Here is a 20,337-nt window from a genome sequence, read left to right on the forward strand (position 1 = left end):
TGGTCTTTGTATGTGGAACTGGGGATGAAATTAAGGATGCTCCTGGCTTGTTCACTCATTCAACCTTATCAAATACTTATTATAAGTGCATGAAGAAATGGATGTTTTGCAGGAAAAAATTTATCTTGTATGATTAGGAATGCCATCAAGAGAGGATACTAGGCATAAAATAAATAACCAAACTATTAAATATATAATTACAGGTTACTATGAGACCAATCTAAGAAGAGAAAGCTAGGGAAGAGTCAGGAATAAGTTCATGATTTATTTTATTGTTAACTAATTTTATGGTGCTGAGGATTGAACAAGGGCTTTGGCACTTGACTGTTGTGTGGAGACATTGCTGTCCTCCAGAGTCCTTTTGTGTTTGCTTTAGCACTGAGCTATACTCCAACTTGAGGAATCATACATATGCTTAAGAGAGTTTTCTTGCATGAAAATGCTGAGCTGAACACAGAAGGGCGAATGAAAGTTAGCTGCTAACTAGATGGAATGATGAAGTGAAGACCTTGAGACTAGAAAAAGTTTGGTATGTTCTGATATAAAAAAATAATAATTATAGAGGCCTGGGGAAATGGCTTAGTCAGTAAAGTGCTTGTCATTCAAGCATGAGGATCTGACTTCAGATCCTAGTACCCACATGAAAAATTGGTGGTATATACCTGTGATACCAGCACTGGGAAGGAGGACATGGGAGGGAGCCTGGGACTTGCTAGCCATCCAATCTAGGGCTCAGTGAGGAGCCCTGTAAAAAAAAAAACAAGGTGGGGGACATTTGAGGAAGACACCCAACATTGACCTCTGGTCTCTATACATACTAATGCACCTCACACATTCATGCAAATACATACACAGATATACATATGCAAGAATTATTATAGATGGGTTTTAAAGATTTAATGTAAGGATGAAGCCATTAGGAACTTATGGGCAATACTGGAAAATATTGATCACTAGAGCACTTGATCAGAGTATATCTAAAATTTAACAATATGAAGTTCAATATCTTCTTTTAATGTCAAAACATTTCAGTAGCCAACCAAAAAGGCAAAGAAACCAGAAAATATTTGGAAGTCAGGGGGCTTTCATCTTTACTTCAGAAAAACGTGCATCAAATTATTAGGAGATACATTAAAATATCGATCTACTACAGTCACGGTTAAATGGTTTTACTGAAACAATTTGGTACTTTGGTCATGTAGGTACATTTATCGAATTTAATAGCATACATACACGTAAAGAAAAATGTAATAAAATACAAGCGAAAGATGTTGGCAAATATTTTATAGATGAGAATATATGTGTAATCCTATGTTGTCTGGTATACGGGAGCATCTCCCTTTACCCTGAGAACTTTCCATTTTCTTCTGCTGGAAACAAAACGTATTTAAAGTCTGGAACCATTTTTTTTTCATACTATTTTTCACTGTTTTGAGGTTGTAAATTTTTTACATATATTTATGTGTGCATATCTGTGTGAGTCTATGCCACATGAGTGTGGGTATTCTCGGGGGCTACAAGAAGGGATGAGAACTCCTGGCAGTGGAGTTATAGGTTACAGGGGTGCTGGTAAATGAACTCAGGTCCCTTACCAGAGACACAAGCATTCTTACCCACTGAGCCATCTCTCTAGCTCCTAGAGATTGTCCCATCACTGAGGCGGTGTGGCAGGGAACACTTTTCTCCTGCAGAGGAATGCAGCTGTGTTGAAGGGTAAGTTTTCATAGAGTGGCTTAGTGGTAGGTCTCACTTCTCACTGGCCCTCTCCATAGGACTCATGCGTTTATCTTTTGGGTCTCATTAGTGCTGAGGCAGAGGTCTGAGCTGGAACCTTCAGCCCTGGCAATGCATTGTCACACGTTTCCTCTCTGGGATCATGTCCTATTTAGTTCCCAGTCCTGTTGGATTTCTTTCTGTCTGGCGAATTTAGTTATGCACCTTGGGTAATTTTATTTTGTTTTACCTAGAATTCTTTGAAACTGGAGTATAGAGATTTTCAGGTCTATTCCACCATGCCCAAAGCGAAATTCTGAGTGCATCTTAGGAACAGGTTAGATTGCTGTTGCTGGTTGGTGCCCTCCATCTAAAGAGCTATTCTTATTTTATGCAGGTGAAAAGATGCAGCGTTTTAATTGCATGAGTGTTTATTAGAATGACATCACAGAATTATTATTCTGACTGAAATGTCAGTTTTACTAAACAACAGCAATGTGAAGCCAAATCAAACCACTAAGAAATTGATGGATGTTCTGCTTTTAAAAGGGAAAAACAACCACTAAGTTTAAAACAAAAACAAATGCGTTACAGGTGGAATTTCCCCTTCTCATTTCAGAATACATAGAAACTGGATTGTCTGGGAGCCTGGGAATTGTGGGACAATACTGTAGACCTGCTTCATCCTAGGTCTGGTCTTTGTCCTTATAAACTGTCATACAGAATAGACAACTACAATCGCCAGCTGGGGCCCAAGCGAGGTGAGGAGGCGGTGGCACAGGATGACAAGGAGACACATTAAAACAAGGAACCATCAGAAGAAGAGAAAGAGCCGTGGAAGACACAGGTGACAAGGTGCTTCACAGAACTCCTAAAAATCCCATGCAATGATATGGAAAATATTCTGTTGCTTAGGAAGCCATTGGTTTCTTGAAAGGCCTCATTTACATATTTCCAATCTGGTAGCTGTAGATTCAGTGGATATTAAAGGTCATAATAAGGAAAGGATTTTAAGCATAAATATCACAAGAACAGCCCTTCATATTTTCTTGCAGGAAACACGGAGTCTAAAGAACTATCTGTGTGCATAAAGTGAGTAAATACACCAAAGTGAATGTTCAAAGAATTCACTCACATTTTTCATGATAGAAGCGCTTACACTAGGGAGCATCTGCTCCCGCCACAGAACTCATCTGAGGAGATACAGGGAAAGTCTAATAACAGGCAGACGCGCACCCCAACACCTCCTTCCTGGAACTCTTCCCTGTTATTGATAATGCATCTATAGTAAACGAGCACAGCCCGGGTCCAAGAACAATCAAAATGACTGGAGAATGAATCAAGAACAGTAAAAGCTCCAGCAGAGCACTGACGTCTGCCAGCTATTTCTATCATTGATTTTCACTTAAAGCCTCCACTTGTCCTATTAAAAACAATGTCCTCACTCTGGCCACCAACAGCCTGCGGTTTGTAAGTTGTCAATGGGTGTTCACAGCTCCTGCCTTTGATATAAACAGCATACAATGTTTTACATAATAGGATGTATAGAATTTTAGCACAATCAAGATCCAGACACAGACTGACCACTTGGTTCCATGACATCATTAAAAGTCCTCATTCTTTCTACATCTTTTTTCTGTCACTCTCTGTGAAGCAGCTCTGCCTCAAGCTGGCTCCTTTCATGGATGAGCGATGATGGCATATGGATATTTATGATCCTATGGAGTATAATGTGGGATAATCCTTTTAATAATCCTTTTTTAATTTATTGAGTGTTTGCCTGCTTACACGTAAGTGCATCATGTGTGTGCCTAGTGCTCATGAAGGCCAGAGGCAAGTGTCAGGTCCTTGGAACAGGAGTTACAGATGGTTGTGAGCTGCCATATCAGTACTGGGAACCAAATCCAGGTGTGCTGAACCACTGAGATATCTCTCCAGACCCAGAGTCATCTTTTTTCTCTCCTCTCCTCTCCTCTCCTCTCCTCTCCTCTCCTCTCCTCTCCTCTCCTCTCCTCTCGTCTTCCCTCTTCTCTTCTTCTCTTCTCTTTCTTTTTTCTTTGTTTCCTTTTATACATTTCAGCCATTTAAAGTTTGTGGTTCATTAGTGTGAATATAGTCACAGAGCTGTGCAGCCACCACCACGTGCATATTGAGAGCATCTTCCTCTATATCCATATTCAGAGCAGTCGTTTCTCATCCCCCCATACCCCAGCCCAACATCTAATCCTTTTCCGTTCCTATGTCGTTTCTCATCCCCCCATACCCCAGCCCAACACCTAATCCTTTTCCGTTCCTATGTGTTTTCCACATCTGGATATTTCATGCATGCAGAGTCACATAACATGCAGTCTTGCCCCTGGCTTACTTCACCTAGAATAATGCTCTTAAAACCGATCACCACAATTTTGTCAAATCCTTTCATGTAGGAACGAACACTTTCTTAGAGGTCTCTCAGCAGACTTCCCCTCAAGACTCTTTGGACTCAATTGGGATGCACAACCAAATTCCTACTCTAATCAACAGCCCAAAAGAGGAACTTCTATGGTTACAGCAAGAGAGAGTAAGCCGGTGGGGTCTGGATGAGAGAATCACCTGTGACACAGTCACAGGTAAGCAGGGCATGGGAGGGTGGTGGCCTGAACAAAATTAGGTTCCCATAAGGAATAAGGTTGAGATAAATGGATTCCAGAGAAGGAACCACACTTCGATGCAACACGGTGGTTACGAGTGGAGCTATGAATCAACACTGTCTAGGGTTTCTATTGCTGTGAAGAGACACCATGACTTCGGCAACTCTTATAAAGGAAAACATTTCATTGGGGCTGGTTACAGTTTCAGAGGTTCAGTCCATTAGAATCATGGTGGGGAGCACGGCAGTGTGCAGGCAGACATGGAGCTGGACAAGTAGCTGAGAGTTCTACATCTGGATCATTAGTCAGCAGGAAGAGCTCTGCTTGAGATCTCAAAGCCTGCCCCCACAATGACACTCTTCCTCCAACAAGGACACATCAAGGTCACACCTCCTAATAGTGCCACTCCCTATGGGCCAAATATTGAAACACAGGAGTCTATGAGACATTCCTATTCAAGCCACCAGAAACAGTGAAAGGAGTGGATATTTTGATTTATTTATTCTAACAGACCAATCTTCATATTTTAGTTTCACATATAACCTTCAAACTCTAGGGCAGTGAGTTTACCAGGCCCTGCAAATCCATTCCTATAATTGATTCTATTGCCAGGTGTAGCTAAGCTGACCTACTTCAGAGGGTTCCAGGGAGCAGTAAAGGCAGGAGGGATAACTGAGGTGTAGGAGCGTCCCTATGCCCAGGAAGTCATGACACACCAGTTTGGAAAGACAGCTTTGCTTTTAGCTTTATGTAGTTGATGAACGTATGAAATGGCAAGAATGGTGTGTGTGTGACAATATTGATTTTAAAAATCTCATTCATGGGGAAAACTGAGACATGGAGCGTTTTAAAATCATGGTTCCTTCTCCCATGGTGTAGCCACATGTACCCGCATTCTCTTTCCTCACAGAGGTTGATGTGGGCGGTCACCATTCTTCCATTGTGACAAAATGTATCACAAAAGTAAGTCTCAGGCTAAAGAGCTGGTTCAGTGATTTTGCTCAGAGAACATTTGCTGCTCTTGCAGAGGACCTGGGCTTGGTTTCCAGCACTATACAGTAGCTCACAACCATCCATAATTCCAGTTCCAGGGAATCCAACATTCTCTTCTGACCTCTGCAGGTACCAGGCAAGCATATGGTACACACACAGGCAAAACAGACACACAGAAGATGCATAAATATGTTTTAGAAAAGAAGCTGGGAAAATGGCTCAGTGGTGGAAACACATGCCTCCCAAGTGTGAGGACTAGAATCTGAAAACCCAGAAACTCACACAAATCCTAGTTTGGTATGGTCGTCCTTTATAATGCCCATCTCTGAAGACAGAGATAGGGTATTCCTAGACCGAGCTTGCTAGCAAGAGTAGCCATGCTGAAGAGCTCTGGTTTAACTGAAAGATCCAGTCATCATGAATATGGTGGAGAAACGATGGAGGATGATTACCAGCATTGGCCTTGGGCCTCTCAGACATGTATACACCCCCACACATATATGTGAAGCACCCCCAAAACCATGCATACACACATGCATATAACACACACACATATGGAAAATGGAAAAAGTAAGTTTAAGAAGCAAAGATTTATTTATATTCATGAATTTAAAGGTTTGGGCCTACGGTCACTTGATATCATTACTCGGCCTCTAGCAAGGCAGAACTTTACAGTTGTGAGGCCATGCTCATCTCATTGTGACTAGGATGGCAAGGGACAGGATGAGGGTTAGGGGTCCAATAGGCCCTTCACAGTCACACCCACAATGCTCTACTACCTCCAGCTAGCTTCTGTCCTTTCAAGTCCTACCATTCTGACAACATTTTCAAGAGACGTTTCAGAGCCAAGCCACAATGGCAGGGTGGGGCGTACCAATTGGGATGTAAATGCTCCTTATTGAACGGTTGTGCCACTCTTGCCTCAGTTTCTTCCCATCCTACTTTTAGACGGAGGTCATTTCTCTCTAATATCTTCTGAGCCAAGAGAATGGAATCTCAGGATTGTTCTGAACTAACTGTAAGCTACTGCATTTCAAGATGGTCTGTGAGTTTCCTGCTGAAAGACTACACTTCCCAGTTTCCCTTGCTGACTATAGAAGTCCTTTCTGCCCCTTTAAGGACCACATCCAATCTTCTGAAGATGCCCCCTAGCCACGAATAATCATAATCTCTCCTAAAATCAGCCAAATTTCTCTTCCTTTCTGTCGGGGGTCCGGTACTAGCCCAGACCATAAATTATTTCTCTGGACCAGACCCCAACATAAATCTCTCTCTGGACTGGCATTGAGGGGCAGAAATACACAACTCACATGGCTTCATGGGGAGGGAGATTCTCTGTGATCCCTTACGAAATCCTGAGTTCACCTCCTGTAGAATTCCTCCTGCTTTATTCTCCAAATAGCCTTTTACATATCAAAACTTAACTGAGGGGGAAATACATTAGCATTCTGTCTCCTAGGTAACCAGGTGAATGGCTTTTTGTCAGGTCCACATCTACCTATCTGCTCTGTATGCTAGCTGTCACATAGGCTTGAATTAGCATCTCTATCAGGCATCCTCCAAATTATAAAGAAAGGAGCAAAACAACATCCTGACCTTTTGTTTGGTTAGTGACAGCCTTTCTGGAAGGGACAGACTGTCTGAAAGGTTAGGTGAGCATTTCAGGTGGGGAAGTATGGCTTGATAGCCTGGCTGGCACACCATATAGAATACCTTCCATGTCTCTACAGCTTCCTTTAAATAATCCAACAGTCTAAGATCATTGGGGAAGGGTCCTACAAATACTGAGACAGATGTAAGATTCTTCTGATTCTGGGACCTAGAGGATATCCCCAATATCCAATATCATATTCCTTCAGGGTTTTCAAGAGAAACAGATTGATTTTATGGGCAAAAACCCATACTTTTAATTTTTAGCTTTCTTCACTATGTAGTAAGTGCCTTTGTGTCAGTGTTAGATATGAAGAAATTCTAGTCCCTATCTTTGACAGTGCAATTTTTTTTCCCAAAGATTCCAGGCAAGTGCTGACTCTTTCTTGTTCCACCAAGAGCTCTGTTCCACAAGCCAGCTCCCAAGTAATTAATAACTAATAACCAAATAACACAACGACTTATTATTAATTATAAATGCTCGGATGATAGCTTAGGCTTGTTACTAAGCTCTTACCTCTTAAACCATATTGCTTATCTTCACTCTACCACATGGCAGTACCTTTTTTCTGTATGGCATGTTCATCTGCTGCTTCCTCTGCATCTTGCTGGTGACTCCTGTTGACCCTGCCCTCCTTGTTCCTCCTCCTTCTCTTTTTCCTCCTCCTCCTCCTGCTCCTCCTCCTTCTTCCCAGCATCCTCTTAGTTTGATTCTCTTGCCTAACTTCTTCATGGCTAGTTATTGGCCAGTCAGCTCTTCATTAAACCAGTGAGAGTAATACTTAATCACAGTGTATGATGCGTATTATTTTGCAGCAGGTAGGGGCAACTTCCAGTAGCTTCCAGGGATTACATTTTCTGCTCTTCGAGAACATCATTCAGTGATTTGATAGTGATCAAAGAACATGGGATTGGAAAAACACAAGCTTCTCTCTGGATGTGCACATCTTCATGTCTCTTTGGTGTTTTCTGTGACACAGGACATGTTCTTGAACCTGGGGTTTGTGCTTAAGATGCTGCCCCAGGAATCTAAAAATCAATCACATCAGACACAAATCTCTACCACCAAAGGTGCCCATTTTTTCCAGGGGAAGCTCTGTTACACATGTCTAATTTTGGATATTGTAACATGACATTATCATTTACGAAACCTATACTTAGGAATCACACGGTTATGTTACAAATATATCATAAAAATCATATTTTAATTAAGCATGTGAATTCGTGTTGGGCCACATTCATGGCTATCCTGGGCACATGTAATCCACAGGGGCAAGTTGGACATGCTGATAAGGATTTCCACAGCTGTGAAAGGAGGCTAGTCCTCAGTCGTCAAGTAACAGAAGGTCTTGGAGCTAAGTCAGTGTCTCATAGACTGCAGAAGATGATGAAAAACTGGTTAGTGTTAAGACTGATGATTTTAAAAACTGCATCTTGGTGAAACAGGACTTGGAATAGAATAGAATCGACACAGGTCTCCAAACCCAACCTTCATACCCACATGCAGGTGAGCATTCAAACAGATCAGGCGTGTTCATGGTTTTATGGTCATAGATATATACCATATATCTTCAGGTATATATGTAGAAATTCGTCCATTACCTTTGATGCCGTTCTTCTTATAAAAAAAAAGTCACAATTGATACCTAAAGTGAGTGACACACACTAGAAACATCACCATTGTTTGAGAAAGGGTTGGGTCAAACACCACGTAGCAACAAGAGAAGCCTGGATAAGGATAGAGGCATGATGGTATTGTCAACATATTTTATGTGACTAGACAGAATACCACAGCTATAACTGATACAGTTAAAATAGATCTGTTTTAGAAGCTGAGAGACTTTGGGTAAAAGGATAGGCAAACACTCATGAGAAGAAAAATCAGGTCTAACTCACACTTGGCCAGCAGGAACCTGCTCCTTGATAATGGCATCAATGCACTGATGCGGAGAGACTTCTCATTCTGCTCACCTCTTCTCACCCTTCCAACCGGATAATGAAATGGCAAGTAACCTTACCATGAGTTTGCAGAGGACACTCAGTCCATAGGAGATGAATAGAGAAGGGGCTGGAGACATTATAGCTTTCTAGCGGGGATGCATGCAGGAACCCACAGATGGCCTTACACAAACAAAATGCCGAACATGAATAATGAACTACAATACTAATCTACTGAAAGTGCAATATCAGTCTGGCACAGCTTGGATGCCCTAGGAAGCATATTCCAAGACAATGCATGCTAATCGTTTGTGGGTGCTTAACAAATTGCCCTTGTTCGGTAGTTTTAAAAAACAGTTTTGGAAAACAGAAATCTAAAATGGATCTGTGGAGTTACATTCCTTCTGATTCTTGGAGAAACTAACAGGCAAATGTCAGAGTATTAGAACATTCCATGAAGTCAAGTTCACATTACATGGGATGGCTACGTGGTGAACATCACGCTCACATGAGATGATTATGTGGTCAAGTTCACATTCACATGGGATGCCCATGTGGCATTAATATTGGATTCTGGTCTAGATAGGTCCTAAACCCAGAAGTGAGTGTAATGTACCCTTTATATATAAGATCCAAAACAAGACATAAGCTCTAAAAAAGGACACACACACACACACACACACACACACACACACACACACTCACACACTCCGCAAGCACATGAAATTATTTTTTAGGCTTTTAAAAATATTGTTTCCTGGTGGGAAAATGTGTCAAAGTTTACCTGCTCTCATTTTCAGAATTCCCTTTGCCCAGTTCCTAAAGCGTATGGACCATGCCACAAATCTCAGTTTTTTTCAGCCTGAAGTCAAGCAGTTGCACAAACCCATTTCCAAATACAAACTTTTTAGCTAGTTGGAAAAGAAATTCTGAAAATAATTCATTGACTCCCTCAGTATTAAAATATTTTAGACTCAAAAATATATTTTAGACTCTAAGGGATTTAAAAAAAAACCAGTCTGATGTGCTTCCATCGTCCATCTTCTAATTTGCGAGTGGAGAGAGTGAGTGGTAGGGAGCTCACACTGTCCCAGGGAGAAGCAGGACATCGTATATGCTGTACTGTACTTAGCCTCCGTAGATGTTTTCATTGTCCTTCAAGCATTCGTGTGGAGTCTAAGTTATAGAAGAGGAAACAGGGCCGGGAAAGTAGATCGCAAGCCCCAAGGTTGCGGGCACTTTGCAGGGCACTAAACATGAGCCCAGCCTCAGAGCTCTCCATGAGGCCCGTCACACACCTCTCCGCTGATGCTGGTTGACAGAGAGATGGAAGAAGAAGAAAGCTGTATTGCTTGGATTGATCCCCACATGAATATGGGGGTTGCTGGCACCAAATTTAAACTCTCTGGAAGTTGGCATCAGCACTGTGTTCATGTAGCTTTTTGTTTGGAATCTTCTCACTGGTACTGTTACTAGAGATGCCCCAATTCTGCTGATTGGATCCTATTCCACTAATGGCATGTGTAAAACATTTTCCTCTGCATGGAAAGGAATATAATTTTTCTACCCTTGAGGGACATTTCTGTAAAAAAAAAGGAAGGAAGGAGGGATGGAAAAGAAAAAAAGCAGATTAAGGAGAAACAGCAGAATTCTTAACATTTGAACACCAGCAAAAAGCTCAAAGCAGTGGCTTAGGGCTCTGTCTTAGATAGCACTTGCAACAAAGAACAATAGCATTTAGAGAGGAGACCAAATGGGAAGCTGATCTTGATTTTGTTTTTTATTGGCAACGATTTAGGGGATGGTAAACACATGGCAGATAAAGACTGGTTAAATAATCCTCCTAATGCTGATGAGGACCTAAAGCAGTTAGCTTTTATTGTCTGTGGACTAAAGTTCCAAGAAAAAAAAAGATACATTGGTGTTCAGGAGTGTATAGACCAGCAGACCTTAGAACTTCACAATGGAGAGATGGGGTGTCCCAGATGGATAGCCCAAGTATTCTGTCTTACCTTTAATAGCCATTTGCCACCAAGTTCTCTCCTGACCCATGTTTATTCTACTAGGTAAGACATTAGGAGTGATACAACTGAAAGCTTCTGCCCACCCAACTCTAGGAAGGTCATCACACAGCATCCAAAACCCATGGAAGAGATTTCTCTACTTTGTTGTAACCTACCAATCTGACAATCCAAATTAAATTATGACTTTATTTTATTCTGTGATTATAAATGTTCAACTAACCTGTTCTGCAGTGGAACATGTCATTCAGGGCAACTTGAATATATCTCCCAAAACTATGGTCATTCATATTTGGCTCAGAGTAAATTCACCTCCTGTAGACTTTCCCTAGGGAGACACCAGCAAATGAATGCCCTTTCTTTCCAGATAGGGTGACAAGGACAGACCCCAAAGAAATGATTCCCCCGAAGTCTAGATGTGTGAATCAATGAATTTGATCGGGGTTACTTAGAGCCACATGGGTGAGGGATGACCAACAGGAACATGGGCGGCACACAGAAGACAACAGCACTGAAGAAGTTGCTGTCCCCAACACTCCTCAGACCTTTTGATCCCAGCAACCTTTCCTTGCATCTATAGCAGGTGAAGAGGTGGGCCAATAGGGATCAAATGTGAATGTGTCCATGTGTCCGATCTTATGATGAACTTGGCGAGTAATCACAGCTGTTCCCATTTCAAGACACCAATGGCCATGTCATGCCCTCGAAACAGACTTCCACAACGTCTTTTTATATCAACGTCTGTGTTGTTCTGTTGACATATCCTTGATAGTCAGAGATGGCAAGATACAAAGTCTTGTAACTAACTAACTAACTAACTAACTAACTAACTAACTAACTAACTAACAACTAACTGCCTGGGTCTTAAGCACACCAAAGGAAAGCAGGAAGCTCGCCTGCATCTGTCCCTCATCTGCAGCGCAGCTCAGTTTCAGGCTATATTTTGAACAGACACATTTTCTAGTGCCCCTACACCTCCATGGCCTCTTTTGCCTCATGTCTCTCTTTCTACCTCTCTCTGCCTTCCTCACACTGGCCTAGTGCGTCTCTGATTTTGTGCTTGATTCTTCTGTGCCCTGCTCTATCTTCTGTGCTTTCTGACCTGATCCTCTTTTTCCTGATTTCGGGGATCCCAAACTTCAGCTGTTTAGTTTAACTCAGCCCCTCCTTGCCACAGTTTCTATCAACCAGTGTGGTTTTGATTTCATTGACCACTATCTAAAATTGTCTTACTCCTTTAATGACTTTATGATTTAGTTTCAAATCGTAAAACTGTTCGTATTATATATTGTGAACTTTCCAGAAGCGATGGAAAGGTGGATGGATGAGAGATTGAAAGAATGAGCAAGTGGGAGAACAGGAAGAGAGGGCAGTGACCTCTCAGGACCACTGGAGGGCTGGGCCCCACCCAGCCGGCACAGCCCACCTGTCGGAACCGGAGGACGGTGGTCGCGGTTTCCCTCTGGAGGGAGGAAGAGTTTTGCGAGAGCACACAGGAAAGGCCGGGCGCCAAGCGACGGCAGCGGTGAGTTTGGGGAGCGAGTGCGGGCCGCTGGGTGTGTGTGACCCGGGTGTGGGGTCAGTCACGGGTGGCTGGGTTGAGCGGGGCGTCCTGGGAACCCTCCTGGCGCCCGGGGATCGGCCGCACAGTTGCTGGCTGCGGCGCGGTGGGAGAAGGGGGCTGGGCCGGGCCGGTGTGGTGCGCGCGCCTCTGGTCCCTGTGAATCAGGTGTGCTGGTTCGAGTCCCAGAGCTGTCCCTAATCTGTGGCCCCCTCAGTCACCACCCCCTTGGGCAGTGGGGTCCCCCGGAACAGAAACGGAACCAGTAGTATTTGATGGACAGGTCTGTTCATTCATTCCGTTTTCTAGGTTCTGCTAATGGAGATGGCTAGAACCCCCCAAGGAGCGCTGCTTTCGTGCGAAAATCCTCACCTTCCTGGTCAGGAGAGGGGCTGCAGTTAGAATTTGGGAGCTTATGCGGTTGGGGACAACCCGCTTTAAAGGGAAATATATGCTGATTTAAACATGGAATTGAGAGTTTTTAACTGACGCTAATGAGAATGAAAATTCTGGCTGCTGAGAAGGGAATATACACTGTTAATGCCGTACATATTTGTGAAGACAACTTAGATACGGAAACATGTACAGATTTTGTCACAACCCCATCACAGCTGATCTTCACAGCTAAATTAAGTAATCAGGGCAGATGGTGTTTCTTCGTTTTACTAGTGAAGAAGTTAATTGACTTACCCAGGGTCCAACTACCTGTGAGTGACAAAGCTGGGATTTAGTTCAGGCAGCTGGACCAGTCCTCTTTGCACATTAGGCTGCCTGCGTATTCCCCGACCTTCAGTGACAGATGAATCATTTATAACAAAAAAGGGAGTTGATGGGGAAGAGGTGGCTTGTAAAGACCGTCCTCTCAGAGTGCCCTCGACTGACATGTTCTTCCCATGCTACCCCCAGAGAGAACACCAGAAACCAGAGAAGCCCAGACTGCAATAAGCAAGGTTTTATTGTTAGCGTAATACGAACTAGTTTGGAACCAGTCTCCAACACCCCGTCTCAGCGTTGTAGAGAGGAGTTAAAAGTTACTTTGTCGGGTTAGTTTTTAAAGGCAAAGGAAACACAAGCAGCCCTTTAGGGTTGTTAGGGAGGTTTAGCACTGTGTAACTTTTTGAAGGTCTTTGCTCCCTCTCAACATCTTGCTTTGTCAGCTTGTTCTTTGTTTTCAGAGCAAGGCTACCCCACCCCTGAATCAGGCCATCTTTATCAGTCTCCACCAGCCAGGTGGCTGGGTGTCCTTGTGCTTTGGAATTTCCCGAATGGGAGGGAAAAGGCCACTATCTTTCTGGGAACAAGAAGCTAGTTTCTAATTTTAAAACATTCTGCTAGGAAATTCCTTTCTAGTGCTTTGAAAATAAGGGGTGAGGGTCTCACACCCTCCACTTGGATGGTCTTAGCAACCCGCATACTTTGCTTTCACAGACGTGAGTTCCAGTTCTGTAGTTTGTGTCCAATCTCTCCTGTTTCCAAACAGCCAAGTCCAGACATCTGTGTGGGTTCCCTTGAGAGTGCCCGGCAGGTGTAACAGTCTAGAGTCTCCTTAGCCGCACACTGTTTTCCCACAAACCTGCAATATCAATCAAAGGTTTGAAATCTCATTCTGGTCCATTGCCTAAGCACAAATCCTAGTTTGTTTCCTCATCTCTCACCTCCTGCAATCAGTTGGTCACCAAGTGCTGCCAGACCGCGACCTCCCTTGAGACAAGAGGACTCTTGTTCCTCCCTTTAGTTGACCAAAGATTATGGCAGCCTCTCCCCCAGCCCTCCCCCCACTTAAGCTTTACCTTTCAGGTTCTCACAGTCTTTTTATTCTGCAGCTCAGATATGATTATGTCCTTTATCTGCTAAAAATCTCAAGTTTTTTTTCTTTCTGTTGTCTCCAGCATAATGTCCAATGCCCTTAGTGAGGACTCAGTCTTTTCATATCTTCCCTCCACTCCCATCTTTTATCTTTAAACTACTGTTTCTCAAAGTCCGGTGTGTTTGTCACCTACATTAAATTATGATAGCAATTGCTAATGAACTAAATATGAGATGATACTCAGTTCTGGAACAAAGGAGTTTGGGGGAAGGGAGGTAATAACTAAGAATACACAATTCCAGCATATTTTCTGCTTTCTAATAAGGTTTAGTAAGGACCCTAAAGACTGAGAACCAGTGTTCTAGAAGCTATCCTGTACTTACACTCTATTGGTGGTGCTAGGCCTGTTAAATCTCCAACATAGTACATTGGCAGTCAAGGAAGCAGCAGAAGCAGGAAGTTGTTGCTCTTCTAACATGAAGCGGACTTCCTGTATAAGGCCCTCATCTTATGCCTGCAGGAAATGATCACCTTTATTTCTTAAGATGAAGGGCTACACAAGGACCTGAACAAACAGACCTGTTGTCATGGCACCTTGTTCTGTCATGTTTCTGTACAACTTGCTACTCTTCATCAAATTTAACATACACAGGGTTTTATTTCTGAAGGTTCATTGTCAGGTAAAACTCATTACATAGATTTATGTCCTTTTTGTTTGTTTGTTAATATGTTTTGTTATATGAGTCTTAGTCATGGGTGAAAAGAGAAACTACTTCTTCAATCTACTACCTTCCCATTTTTAACACACACACACACACACAAATATATTTATGGCCTTTGTATACTTTGCTCAGGTTGCTCTAACTGGGGTGGCTTAAATAACAAAAGTATTTCTCACAATGTGCAAAGTGGAACTATGAATCCAAGATGGTTGCACTGGTGTGGTACACTCTTCTTAGTTTGCAGGTGGCTGTCTTGTGGCTGTGTCTTCCGAGGGAGGGTTGTGATGGATGGGATGTGACATCTGGCTGGTGTCTCTTCTTAGAGAGGTGCTAATCCTATTATGAGGGCAACACCCTTATTGCCCCATTATTTCTACATCCTAATACCATTTCACTTGGAATTAGGAGATTCACTTAGAAGTTCAGAGACACAGATTCTCAGGCCTTAGCGTATTCCTAACTTCTTTCCTCTGACTCCTGATCCGTAGGGCTGTCTGGCCCTGCAGGTCCATCCCAGTTAGGCCCGTGTTTGTGGACTCCTGATCCGTAGGGCTCTGTCTGGCCCTGCAGGTCCATCCCAGTTAGGCCAGTGTTTGTGGACTTCTGTCCTCATCTCCTAACCTTTATCTTACTGTGTTGCAACTTAGCTCATGTGGTTGTACTGCACTTAGGGATTTAACAATTATGAGCATTTGAGAGTGGGACTTAACCCTTCCCTGCCCTTGCGCTTAACACAGAGCAGGTGTTGTCTATTAAAGACCTCGTGAATGATTACATGGTCCTTTGGGACTTTGTGTGCACTAGCCTGGATTGCTTCATTGATGTTTGCGGTGTGGATGTTTCTTCCTATGGGAGGGATTTTAACCAAGGGAAAAAATATTTAAAGGGAGGAATATTTTCCATCTGTTTAGATAATAATTTATTTTAGAAAAGTTAGCATTGCATGTACGTTGCAATTTTAAGATGTCATTTACCATCCTACAGCTTAGAGGAAATTTTGTAAAATTTCTTCTTTTGTTTATTGGGATTTTGATTGGTGGTCCTGTTTGAACATAATTGGGATAATGCTGGTTATAGATTATCTTTTCCCTGCTATGTTTACTTACTTTGTATTTTGAGTTTTTTCTACATTTCTGAAAATTCCCCATTTAAGAAGTTGAATTGTTATATGACTCACTCACTTGATAGATGTTTCTAGAATACCCATCATGTGCCAGATCTTACTTGGTGTGGAGGTTCTAGCAGTGACCAAAGCCCTACATTCTCAGGGTTTACTTTAGTGGATAAGCTAGGTAACATATTGATAAATATAAATATCATCAAATGATGCCATATAAAAACAGAATAAATATATTGAGCCATTTTGTTTTTCCGTATAGAGCTAATTTACCTTCCTTACAGGAGTAGGCAAGAGTATCTTTCTTGTTGTATTTTGTCATCGGTGAATCAGTGAATGATAATTTAAATCTGAATTTTATATGGGAATAATAATAGCTCTTTGTAATTTACATGTCTTTGATTAAGAAGATGAGCATAAAAAACTTAGCCACGTGCATTGAGCTTTGTATGCATGTTCTGTGCTCATTTTCATATCAAAGACCTGGTGTTTTCTTCTGTTTTGAATAAGCTGTTGCTGGTATTTTGAATTCCTCGTATGTAATGGACAAATACTCAACAGTGGTGTAGTGGAACAGTGAAGACAGACATCAGAGGAAGCCTGGAAATCTTCTCCACTTACCTCCCTCCTCCTTCCTTCTGATATGGATAGGGAAAGGTGATTGGATAAGGAAGGAGGAGAGTGGAGGTAGAAATACGTGAATAAAGAAGGAAGTGAAGATTGTGAGTGGATGAGAGATGCTGATGATGTTACTAGATGGGGAAAGAGGAGAAGAACCACAGCAGAAGTGGATAAGAGAAAACAAAAGGAAAAGGGGAGGGGATACCATAGAGGAATGACTAATGGATGCTCCATGCTTATCTTGCGTAATTTGTTTTCCTTTTCCTGCCTATCAAATGTGTAGAAGATGACTGCAAGTAGTAAATTGAAATTGTAACTCATTTATCTCCTTGGGATTATTGCCCAGGTTTTCTTACTGTGATCTCTGTCTGTCTGTATCTGTCATCCCTGTCTGCTGGGTACTCATTGGCTCTGCTTTCTCCATGCCCTGTGACTATCTTCATCTATTTCATTAGTCTGGGTTAATTTAAATGAGATCCCAGCTTGGCACCCTTTGTGTATGAATAAGGAATTTAGTGTGTTATATCAGCCTTCAGACATGGCAGGAGAAGAAAGTGCCAGATTTTCTATTCTGGCTTTGTATGGTAAGTTTACATAAGCAGGTTTTTTTTTTTGTATAAAAATCATAAAATCTTAAGAAATCAACCTAATTGTAGTCTTATAATTATGTAACTAAGTGCTACGTGTATGTATACCAACACAGAAATCCAGATATATTCCATATTGCTTTGCTGACCAGGGAAGAGGTAGAAATTGTATTGGAAAAGAGATCCACACTTGATACTCTAATGAGTGTTCAGTTTGCTGCTGACGAAAAACTTGACACTGTAGTGTGTGGTCTGATAATCTGCAGCGGAGTGGTTCTTTCCTTGCAAGTACTCTCAGAGCTAGGCACCAAGCTCTGTTAGCTAGTATCTGCACAGCTTAGCATCTGTAAGGTAAGAAAAGAGTTAGCAGGCCTTTCTTCCAGTTTCTAACCTGGGCCTCAGGGAGTCTGTACAGACTGCAGGGCCTCTAAGCACACTGATGCTGGCTCACTGGGGGTGCCCCGTCCCCACCAGGTGAAGATCTGAAGAGCTACTGTGTCTTCAGAGGTCCTCTGATACTCCCTGAAGTCTTCAGTTGTTTTAAAAGACCCTTTGGTTCTCCAGCATGAAGAGGCCTCACTCTGAAGGAGGTTTGAAACAGCTTGACTGAAGGCCTCACGTGCTCCTTCCCCACCCTTGAAATCCAAGGTTACAGGCACAGATGCAGCTCTCGGGTCTCCCTCTTCTCTTTCTCACACTTCTTCTGCATACTTTGATCCTTTGTGAGCGAATGCGCAGGTCAGTGTTGTTGAGTATACTCATGTTGTTGTGCAAAAGATTTTTTGGACTCCTTTGTTCATGCAGAACTGAAACTATACTCATTGAGCTCTCCCTGTTTTCTTTCCTTCATTCCTCGAAGCCACCAGCCCCTTTGTTTTTCCATGAGTTTGACTGATAGAGACATGCAGTGTAGGCAGGATCATACAGTGTTTGCTCTTTTGTGACTGTCTTATTGCACTTGTACACTGTCCTTAATATTCATCCACATCATAGGATGTCAGGTTTTTTTCAAAGGTTGAGTAATTACTGTTCCTCTGCACGTGTACGTCATACTTTACCCATTTCTCAGTGGAGATTGGGTTACTTCTGTCTGCTGGCCATTGTGAATAACGTTGCAGTGACCTTGGGAGAGCAAATACCTCTTAGATTCTTTTTACAGTTCCTTTAGAGACATAACCTAGAAGAATGGCTGCTGGATCATACGTTAAGAAGTGCTATTTTTGTTTTTTTTAAGGAGCCTTCAAAATGTTTTTGGTAACAACTTTACAGTACTACCATAGTGCAAAATAGTTGCAATTTCTCTACATCTGCATTAACTTATGTTTGGTTGTGATGGGTTTTGTGGTGTTTATTTTCATTTTTCTAAAAATATAGAGATTTTTTTTACATACTTTTTGGCCTCTTATATTTCTTATTCGGAGAAAAATTTGTAAAGCTCTTTGCCCAGTTCTTAATTGAAGTTTGTTGTTGAATTGTATGAATTCTTTATATATTCTAGATATTAACCCCTTATGAAACACATCATTCACAGTTTTTTTTTCTCATTGTATATGTTGGCCTTTCAATTTGTTGTTGTGTCTTAGGGTGTCCAGAAGCTTTTAAAGTTCATGTCCCATTGTCTATCTTTGCTCTTGTTGCCCGTGCTTTGGGTAGATTTGTGTATGGTGAATGTCTCTGCATATATATGTTGGTCAGAAGTCAGTGTTAGGTGTTTTCCTTAATTGCCCCCCACATTATTTTTGGGGACCGTTACTCATCAGCCCCAGGGCTCATTGACTGGGCCACACTAGCTGGCCGGCAGGTTCTCGTTATCCCTGTGTCTGCTTGTCAGTGCTAGGATTGCAGCTGTCACACTGGCGTTTCACGTGAGTGCACGGGTTCCATATTTAGGTCCTCATGCGTTCAGGGCATGCGCATTACCACCCTAGCCATCTCCTCAGCCCTTGCCCGAGCTTTTACTCTCACATCCAACGACTTACTGCCAAATCCAACGGCACTAAAGCTTTCCCCCATGTTTGCTTCTAGGAGCTGTATAGTTTTAGGTCACGTTTAGGCTGTTGTGTTTAATTGTGTATATGGTATAATACTAAGGTACAGCCTTACTGTTTGCATGTAGGTATCAGGCTGTCACTGTTTATAGAAAGGTATTCTTTCTCTGCCATGTGGTCTTGGGACTTTTGTAGAAGATATTTTGACCATATAAAATGGAGGTTTACTCTAGGTTTTCTGGTCCATACATGTATCTGTATATATAAGTCTGTATGCCCGAACTATAGTTTTATTTTAACCTTGCAAGAAGTTGTGAAATTACTAAGTGAGAAGCTTCGAACTTTGTTATTTTGCTAGATTATTTTTGCTATTCAGGCTCTTTGAGATTTCATATCAGTTCTGATGTGGCATTCTCCTATTTCTGCAAAAAGTACCATTGGGATCTTGACAGGGATTGCATGAACTTGGTAGACTGCTTTGTACTGTGGCCATTTTAACAGCGTTGTCTTCCAATCCTTGAGCACATGGCATCTTCCTGTCTGTTTTGTGGTTTTTGTGGAACACATTTCTCTCACTTACCTAAATTTATTTATGAATATTTATTTTTTCTGGTTGTCTTACATAATTGATTTCTTAATTTCCTTTACACATTGTTCATTCTGTGTATGGAAGTACAGCTTTCTTTGTTAATTCTTTTTCTCTCTGACAGCTTTGCTGACATTGTTTTATGGTTCTAACACTTCTGTGTTTAGGTGTAACCATTCTGGTGTTCTGTATAAAAGATCATGTCATCTGTAAAAAGATAATTTTCTTTTTCCTTTTCTGTTTAGATTATTTTTATTTCTCTTCCTTTTCCCCCAACCATCAGTTCCATGGAGTCTTTCTTTGTAGCCCAGGCTGGCCATGGCCTTAGTACTTCCTGCCTCAAGTGCTGGGATTGTAGGTGTTTGCTGCCCCCTAGCACTTGTAATTTATTCTTCTTCCATAC

At 42.0% G+C, this 20,337-nt stretch overlaps 1 protein-coding gene across 1 annotated transcript in view; it reads left to right on the forward strand.

The window, feature by feature from the left end:
• Positions 1-12,437: 12,437 nt before the first annotated feature.
• The window catches only part of LOC142838318 (acylglycerol kinase, mitochondrial-like), a 70,616-nt gene continuing 62,716 nt past the window's right edge, over positions 12,438-20,337 (forward strand). The window contains exon 1 of the mRNA XM_075953683.1: positions 12,438-12,470. The gene's annotated coding sequence lies outside the window, so the exon portion shown is untranslated. The remainder of the gene's footprint in view (positions 12,471-20,337) is intronic.

This window comes from Microtus pennsylvanicus, chromosome 19, assembly GCF_037038515.1.
Source record: "Microtus pennsylvanicus isolate mMicPen1 chromosome 19, mMicPen1.hap1, whole genome shotgun sequence".
Classification (NCBI taxonomy): Eukaryota; Metazoa; Chordata; class Mammalia; order Rodentia; family Cricetidae; genus Microtus; species Microtus pennsylvanicus.